The following is a 9,356-nucleotide window of genomic DNA, read 5'->3' on the forward strand; positions in this document are numbered from 1 at the left end:
GGGCAAAATGGGCCTGGATGAATGGGCCTAGTGGAAGACAAAGATTATTCAGCCTATGAGGCAGCGTGATCTCACCGCTCTACTTATCATATTCTATTTAGAGTGAAGGTAGCGGGTTCGACTCCCACTGTAATCCTAAATGTTTCTTAAAGATATCCTTCTTTAACATGCGCTGTTTGTTCTTCAAATTACACCAAAGTTGACTTATTAGTAGATCGACTAGATCACCGAAATCGAGTATTACTGGCTACGGTCAGTGAGCGGATGGGTGACCACTTTGAAATCCAGCCTGTGAAGGGACTGAGGGTGCTTGTTATCGGTCCTGGTTAAACTGTTCTACTGTAAAGTGATCGTCTTCGTGCGCAGGTTGTCGGGCTACCATAGAGGGGAAGTCGTCCTCTCTGTAGAGCAGTGCTTCCCTAACTTATGACTTTTGTGTACCCTTTCTAAATTTTTCGTAACGCTGTGTACCACTAATAAAAAAAATGAATGCATTTTTTACTATAAAAAATTGCACAAAATTTAAAAATCGCAACTGGCTGTTGATACTATTAATTATTAACTGTTAACTCTGCAAAAAATAGTCAATAGAAAAATAGGCAATCGTAAATTTTCATGGCTAGTTTTATTTTTAAATAAAATTGTTTGAAATTTTTGTTTGTTGCAAGATATTTCGCATAAGAACGCGTACCCCCGCTTAACTGTTCCCGTACCCCTGGGGGTACGCGTACCACACTTTGGGAAACACTGCTGTAGAGTATCAAAATTATGATGCCTGTCTTTGAATTATCTTCATCGATGTTTCCCGGACCGTTGCAATTATCCCATTGTTCAGTTTTAGTGCGACATAAATAAAGTACTACTACTATAACTTGACGTGGGTTTATAAGCTGTTTTGTAATAATCACACAAGTCTGCATATGTATCTGCAGCAATAAATAAAACAAGCTTCTGAAAATAAGCTAGAAATAAAATGATTACACTTTACCGGCACTTGTTTAGTGCAATGATTGGCAAACTCTGCACCAGAACCTCCTATACTGCACTTAAACAATATATCTACATGCTACTCTCAAACCGCATATATGTCTCACGTGGGTCGTTAGTTTAAGTCTGAATCAATTTAACGGAATACAGAATTATGACACTCATCCAATTTTATCGGAAAATTGTATTTTAAGTATTTGGATTTGAGAAATTGATTCTGCGTACGTTTTGCGTCTGTACACTGGATGTAGTATTTGTAAAATTATATTTTGGTTGCAAAATGTATGATTTGATATTTTATTTTTGATGTAAGGATTTTGGTTTAAAATAATTTTTATTGCCATTGTACGAAATAATTTAAATGTATATTTTAAAAAATAGGTAAATATTTAACACAGGGACTAGCTATGAGTGACACAATTTAGAAAATAATGCAAAATAAAATAAATCCATGCATACCCAAAAAGTGCTAAAAGCTTTCTTTGGTCAACAATCATCCAAAATATGTTCTACAAAATTGTTTATTAAATATCAGAAGATTTTTAGCAATGGATTTTCCCGAATTGAATTTGCTCATGGTTAACATATAAATTTAATTAACAACGAAATTTATTAATAATTATAGCATACAATTGAATTAATGATTTTATATAGAATTTAATTACATTACTTAAATATCCATTATTTTTTAAATCAAATTTTAGAAGAATTCATTGATTTGTTTTTTGGATAAATAAGCACTACTACAATTTTTTTTTAAATCTAATCATTTGATTAAAAATGATATTCAAATAAATGCGTTTAGAAACATTAAAATTCCATGTAAATATTTTATTTATATTAAATTGAAAATCATTTCTTTTATCGTTTTTTTTCCTCCAATGCCCACCTGGAGAATGACCTAGGTCATACAGGTATCTGAAGGGCAGATTTGTTGACCACTACTTCAGGGGCACCATATTAGGTGGGACAACGTTGCTCCCTCAGTAAGACAGATAGTACAGAAAAGGAAAGAACATCCATGCCTTGCTTTCTTTTATCGTCTAAGTCAACTATGCAAATATTTTATTTTTTGAATACGGAAATCCAAAAAACTAAAATTAACATTATCGTAATGGTTGCGCGAAGCAAGCATAATTCCTCGTGGTAAATATTATTTAACAAAATTGTGTAATTTTGAAAATTAAAGGTAATTAAATCATCAATAAATAAATGTAAAGAATATTAATAAATTGAAAGAAAAATTTAATATTAAGAACATAACATTTTTCATAACAGTGTTAAATATATAATATCAGTGTTAGTGTTTCTATAATATTAAATATAAATAAATTAAGGTAAGGACTAGTTCCAGGTAAAGATTAGCTATGAGTGAAAAAATTCAGAAAATTATGCAAAATAAAAGAAATTCACGCAGTATCCAGAAAGTGTTAAAAGCTTTCTTTGGTCAACACTGCTGTTGAAATCACGGTGAATAAACTAATCTCAGATTTTAACACAGATAACAAACAATTGTCAAACAATAAGCAGAGAGTCAAGTTTGTAAAAATCCATAAATAGCGAAAAAAAATCGCCATTATAAAATAATTAATCAACATCAAACAATCAATAAAATTATTAAAATCATTATTATATTTTTAATAAAAAAGGATGCAAAAAATGGAAATTTCGGAAAACGGGATTAAACCCAGAAACTTATAACGTGAACCGAAATTTTTTAAAAAGTAGAAATATTTGAAAATGTTTATTTGAAAATGTTACTAATGTAATTGAAAATGTTGATGGTTTGCCATTATTGTATTTGAAAATGTTACTTTTATGTCATTAATTACGTATAAAGGTGTCAGTTTTTTGTTTTGTTCTGTAGTATTATTAATGATTTGAAAAATGAAAGATATTGAGGATAAATCACTTTAAACTCTATCATTTGTACTATTGGTATTATAATTAATGCGCTTTTGACAAGAATTATACAGCGGGTTTTCGGTAATTTCAGGAAATGTATTTTTTCAGCTGTAAAAATGATGTATGAATATTTTAATGAATTAGATTTTATAGAACTTTTTCCACCGGTAAATATAAATAATTTTAACAATAAATTAAAGTTTACTTAGAAAAATGGTCATGCTCCTAAGAGTCCTATCAAAGTCTTGTATTAATATCTGAGAATTCTAAGACTTAACAGTTTACAATTCAAAAACTGTTATATGGTTGCTAATATTTTGAATTCATTAAAATTAGCATTGCGCATTCAGGTCTGTTAGCGGAAAAAAGCGTGATAAATAATAACGAATTTTAATGAATTCAAAACATTAGCAACCATATAACAGTTTTTAAATACTATATTAAAGTGTTAGACAGTGGTAGAGGGAATCTCTAAAAATAATAAATTTTACTCTGCATTCAATTCAAGGTTGCGGCATAGAAAGATTACAGATCATATTCATGATTTTTGTTTGTTGAAAAAGTATTAAATTAGATAATAATTTGGTTTTTAAATGCTGGAAAATATGTTATGTATATTTCAACATGATAATGTACCAGATAAATTTACTTGATTATGGTAAATTGTAAATATCATGAGTTTACCGTGAGAAATATCATCACGCCAAGAGATGCTAAATACAGTCAATCTCTATTCTAATGGGGCAAATTACAAAAAAGAAAAATAATAATAATAATGTGTGTTGCTTAATATAATAATGTAAAACCACCGGAAAGAACAACAAATAATAATAAATAAAAAAAAATTGAAATTATTTTTGCTCTATTAATTGAATACCTTAGTGAAAAAACTAGGTGATTGACATTTTTAGAGTAATTATATATAAAACTATATTCAGAGTAAAAATAAAAAAAGTGTCTTCGAATTATTTTATTACCGATTTATTCGAAGGTTAAACTAATAATTCTTCGTTGTATTTTATTTCTCAGTGTCTAATTTAAAAATTAAAATCATGCAAGCATACTGAAATGTGTGGATTAGTTAAAATTTAAGTGAAAGCAAAAATAATTTCATTACAATAAACATACCCATTTTAAATGTTCTTCCACTAAGCTCTTCATTTGTGTCGATATTCACTGATTGATAAATACCTCCAAAAATGTCACTTACCAGGTTCTTCCACTAAGCTTTTCATTTGTATCGGTATTCACTGGTTGATAAATAACTAAGAAAACGTCACTTACCAGGTTCTTCCACTAAGTTCTTCATTTGTGTCGGTATTCACTGATAGATAAATACCTCTAAAAATGTCACATACCAGGGTCTTCCACTAAGCTCTTCAATTGTGTAGGCATTTGCCTTTCAGTTTGGTGCATGATTTCGTAGTGTTGTTCAGTAATCATCTTAGTGGAAAAACAAATCTAGTGACCAGACCATTTATTATTGGTATTTTTTAATTCACCCTGCGCGGGTATTCAGCTGGTATATTTATATTTATTAGCAAAATGTTAGTTTTTGGCAAAACTGTATAACTTGAGCAACTTTATAAAAACTTTAAACCAAATAATTTAAATTAATCGCAAAAATACAATTGTAGTAAATCTTTTCTACGATTTAGGGCTATTTTTTTATAGGCTCTGGTGGAAAATGAAATTTTTTCGATTTCTAGATTAACAGTTATTCATAACTGTTAGGTTAAATTTTTCCCATCTCTAGTCTGTTCATTTTATGCTTATATGAAAAAAAATAAAAACTTTCTATATAAAAAAATAAATTTATCATTAAAATTGAAAGCGTTCGGGATAGGAATTTTATAACATTTGAAAAGTATATTTAACGCTGTGTTGTTTGAAGTCAGAAAAATTTGCAGAAGTTGCAATAATAGGAAAATTTCACACTTTTACGTTAGTTTCTCCGTATTCTCCCGTACGTATTCTCGTTTTATGTATTCTCCTGTACGCATTATTTATTTTAGATGCTATGTATCTTTACCTTATGTTGGCGTGATTTATACTACAAAGACAAAGCTACAAGCACACTGTTTATAGATGTTAAATGTTCTTCTCTGTTTAAGCCTACTTTCGAACTAAAAACGTGGATAGGATTTGCACATGGTTAATATATAAATTTAGTTAAAGAAAATTTTAATAAATTTACTAATAATTATAGTATACAATTAAATCAATGATTTTATATAGCATTCAATTACATTAGTAGAATATCCATTATTTTTTATCAAATTTTGGAAGAGTTCGTTTATTTGTTTTTTCGATAAATAAGCACTACTGCAAATTTCTATTCATTTTATTAAAAATTGTATTTAAATAAATGTTTTTAGAAACATTAGAATTTCATATAATTAGTTTATTTATATTAAATTTAAAATCATTTCTTTTATTATGTAAGTCAACAATGTATAGATATTTTATTTTTCAATACTTAAATCCAAAAAATTAATATCGTCATGGTTACGAATCAAGAATAATTCCTCTTGGTAAATATTTTTTAACAAAATTGTGCAATTTTGAAAATTAAAGATAATTAAATCATCAATGATTCTAAAGACAAATTTAATATTAAGAGTATATTTTTTTCATAATAGTATAAAAATAAGTTAGCTGAGAGTGATGAATAATTAGATCCTTGTGGTATTCCATCAATTTGAACAGAAATATTTTTTCCATTGTAAGGATAATTATTAAAAAGTCAAATATTAATTAGAATTTCTCAATAATCAAAATCGCAACTAAGAATATTTTTAAGAACAACTTTTAGTTTAGAAAGGTTAATACTATTGAAGAGATCTTGGAAATCAAAAGTCGCAATAGAATTAATTTCGTTTTGTTTAATAAATTCTAAAATAGGTTGATTATTAGTGATAATCCAAAAAAAAACTTTCTTTAATAATATTGTTAATAATTTTATTTAAGTATAGTAAAAAAAAATGGTGCCAAGTGTAGTTAGATAAGAATTAGAACAACAAGTGATTGTACTAAATTTAAAAGGAATTTTATGAAATTTTAAACTTGATTTTTGAGTATAATTTTAATTTTTTTTAATGATTTTATTACCTTCAATTTTCAAAATTATAAAATTTTGTTTAATAATATTTACTCCTAGGAATTAATCTAGCTTCGCATTCATGACGATAATATTAATAATTTTTTGGATTTAAGTATTAAAAAAGAAGAAAATATATGCACTGTTGACATGTATCATAAAAGGAATTATTTTAAATTTAATATAAATAAACTAATCGCACAGAATTCTAAGGTTTCTAAAAATATTTGTTTAAATACCATTTTTAATTAATTTATTAGGATTAAAGGAATTCTATAATAATGTTTATTTATCCAGAAAAAAAAAATGAAGAAATTCTTCAAAAATTTGATGAAAGAAACAATGGCTATAGAACTGATGTAACTAAATTATATATAAAATCATTGAGTTAACTAAATGTTACAATTTTTAATACATTTATAAAAAATTTCTTTCTTAAAATTTATATTCTTACCATGTACAAATCCAATTCGGGCAAATCCGTGGCTGAAAACTTTCAAATATTTAATAAAGATTTTTTTTAAATTTTTTCAATAAATGTTAATAATTTCTCTAGAATCATCAATATTAAACTTTTGTAATTAAAATTCAACCTTATTAATTAAAAACTTTGAACTATTACATGGTTATTATTATTACATGGTACATGTCCAGTTTTGAGCCATTTCAAGTTAACTTAAAAAATCAAACGCGCTTCCGTACTTCTGTAAGAAAATTAGTCATCCATAAACTCATACTGAGGGCGATTCAATCGACATATTTGTACGAGTTGACGATTCATCGTCATTTTGTAATCGTTTTTACCCTTTTGTCTTCAAATTTGTTAAACAGCGTTCTCTTAAATTATCTGGGTGTTAGATTCTAAATCGCATCCACTGACTTCCACATTAAACTATGAAGAATTTTATGAATACAAATCCCCTTTTTGTCAAATCAGTATTTAACACTTTGTTTTTAATACTATTTTGTTAGTACTTGATAGAATTTAGCTAAAAATAGTTTAATTTTTATGTTTTCAAGCATTATTAAAGTCTTGTCTTTACAATATCGATACAAATATCTCAAAAATTTTTAAATTAAACATTAAAATCTGAGAACTAAGTTACATGAAATATATATTAATGATTGAAACAAACAAAAATTTTATACAAAATTTTAATTATTGGCTTAATGAAGTGTGACACGAATGACATGTCAGTCGTAATTAAATTGAAAGCTATTCTTAAAAAAGAGCTACATCTTATATGTAACTTTTCAAGAACCGAAGAAAGCTAATATATTTTATTATTAATCAGCTTATTTAACTTCACTTTAGAAGTTTCGGTTCGCTTACAGGAGAGTAAGTCAAATTTATTTATAATCTTTCCTCCGACTATTTTATTCTTTTTCCTGGAAAAATATTGTAAATTTGTAGAAATTTCAATTTATAGATTGCGAGTCAAATTAGTTTATTGTTGTTCAGAATTACTTAGAATATTATAACCGTCGTTGAACAGCTGACCCAATTCCGGGTTTACGACAACTAATGTTTAACTCCGTCTTGTAATTTTGAGCCCGATCCGGAAGGCAAGGGAGCTCCTGGATCAAGTATCGGCAGAAATTTGCTTTCGTGGCGGACTTTTTGATGGAATTAACTTGCATTTGCTTTACATAGAAGGGGAAACATCGAAAACCTCACACTGCAAGGGGATTCTAACCCGTGATCCACCTGCCACTGAGGATATTTTACGTCAGTATTGTGGTCGGCTCGGGCCGGGTTCTGAATTCTTATCGACAAGCCATCGCTGGGATCCGAACCCGATTCATCTCATTGGAAGGAGAATGCTCTATCCGTTGAGTTTAGTCAGACCAGCAGAGCCTGGTTTTTTAAGGTGTTGGGCTCATGTCTAAAAGGTCGCATGTTCGATCCGTGCAAGTCGGAGACAACCGGTGTAGTAAATGGTTTACTGGTGCACATTAAATCTGTCGAGACACAAATGCCTTTAAATTCCCATAACAAATCAATATCGCTGGAAGTACTGAATTGGAGATCTCAGGCTCAAGTGAAAATTACGATCTGTGGATCAATGAATGGATGCATGAATTGGTCATACATAAAACGATCTTTGACATGTGCGTATGCCTGAAGTTGTTTTCTTGGTCATATACGGCTCCACTAAAAAGCGAGAAACGCATTCTTTGTCTTAAAGTTGCTTGGTTACACCCAAGTAGGCTTACTGGCATTGGCAAGCGACATTAGAAACCACAACAACAACTATTGTTCAGAATTAGTTTCGTGCTTGATATTACTTAGTAAGAATTCAATCCTTATAATTGATTTTCGAATTTAAGTTACTATGCATTTACTTATGGAGATATCAAACAGTAATTATAACTGATAAAAAGACTTACATTTATTTTAAGTTGAATCAAATCGACTATCATGATTGTCATGAGTGTTTGATAAAAAAGCTGTGCAAAATATCAAATCAAGTGCTTTTTTGTTTGCATTTTTTGTTCTAAAAACATCAGACACGGTTTCAAGTAGACACGGCTCGTAGAACACAGTTTCCAGTCAGCTGGTGGGTGTAAACTTTAATCAGTCTGCGAATTTACCTTGGGTGTGTGGTATCGGTTCTATCGTAAAGCATTCGTATTCGCGTTCTATTTGTCGGGATACCGAAGTTGGGGAGCCATTTCCTTAACAGTGAATCAAAATTGTGATGGCCTGTTTTCGAATCGTCGAAAGAATGTTTCCCAGATCATCGCCAATAGCCCATTGCAACGAATAGCACTACTAATAAAAACATCGAAACGCATTTTTTTAATTAAAAAATCATTGGTCGTACTATAGATATTAGTCGTACGAAACTAGTTGAACTTTTTTAATTTTTTCAGACAGAATTTTTCGGTGCAGCATCATTAGTACTGCATTCTGGCAAACATTAAGCACTTTAATTATTAATCACGATGGTGTAATCAAATCTAAAATTTGTAGGAAGATTTCGCACTTTTACGTTAGCTTCCGTGCGTAAGATTAAAGAAACTGCGCATGCTCGAGTTTATTTTAGATGGTACATATCTTTACGTTATCTTGGCGTCATTAGCGCTACAAAGCCAATATTAGAAGCAATCTGTCTATGACTTCCAAAAGTTGTTTTCTGTTTAAACCGACCTTCAAACTAAAAAAATGTACATGAAGTCCGAATTTGAAAAAAATTATGGAAGAAATTTAGAAATGAATCGTGCTATATTACTACATACTACCTTACCAGTGTAGTTTAAAGCGAACTTCTGTAAATTATGGTTATTTGTGGACCTCATGCAGAAACTAAATTTCTTCAATCTTCGACCACAAATCTGAATAATTAGGGTCATTCTTTAT

The sequence above is a fragment of the Parasteatoda tepidariorum genome, chromosome 1 (genome assembly GCF_982258835.1).
Source record: "Parasteatoda tepidariorum strain Cologne lab strain chromosome 1, Ptep-v5.0, whole genome shotgun sequence".
Lineage (NCBI taxonomy): Eukaryota > Metazoa > Arthropoda > Arachnida > Araneae > Theridiidae > Parasteatoda > Parasteatoda tepidariorum.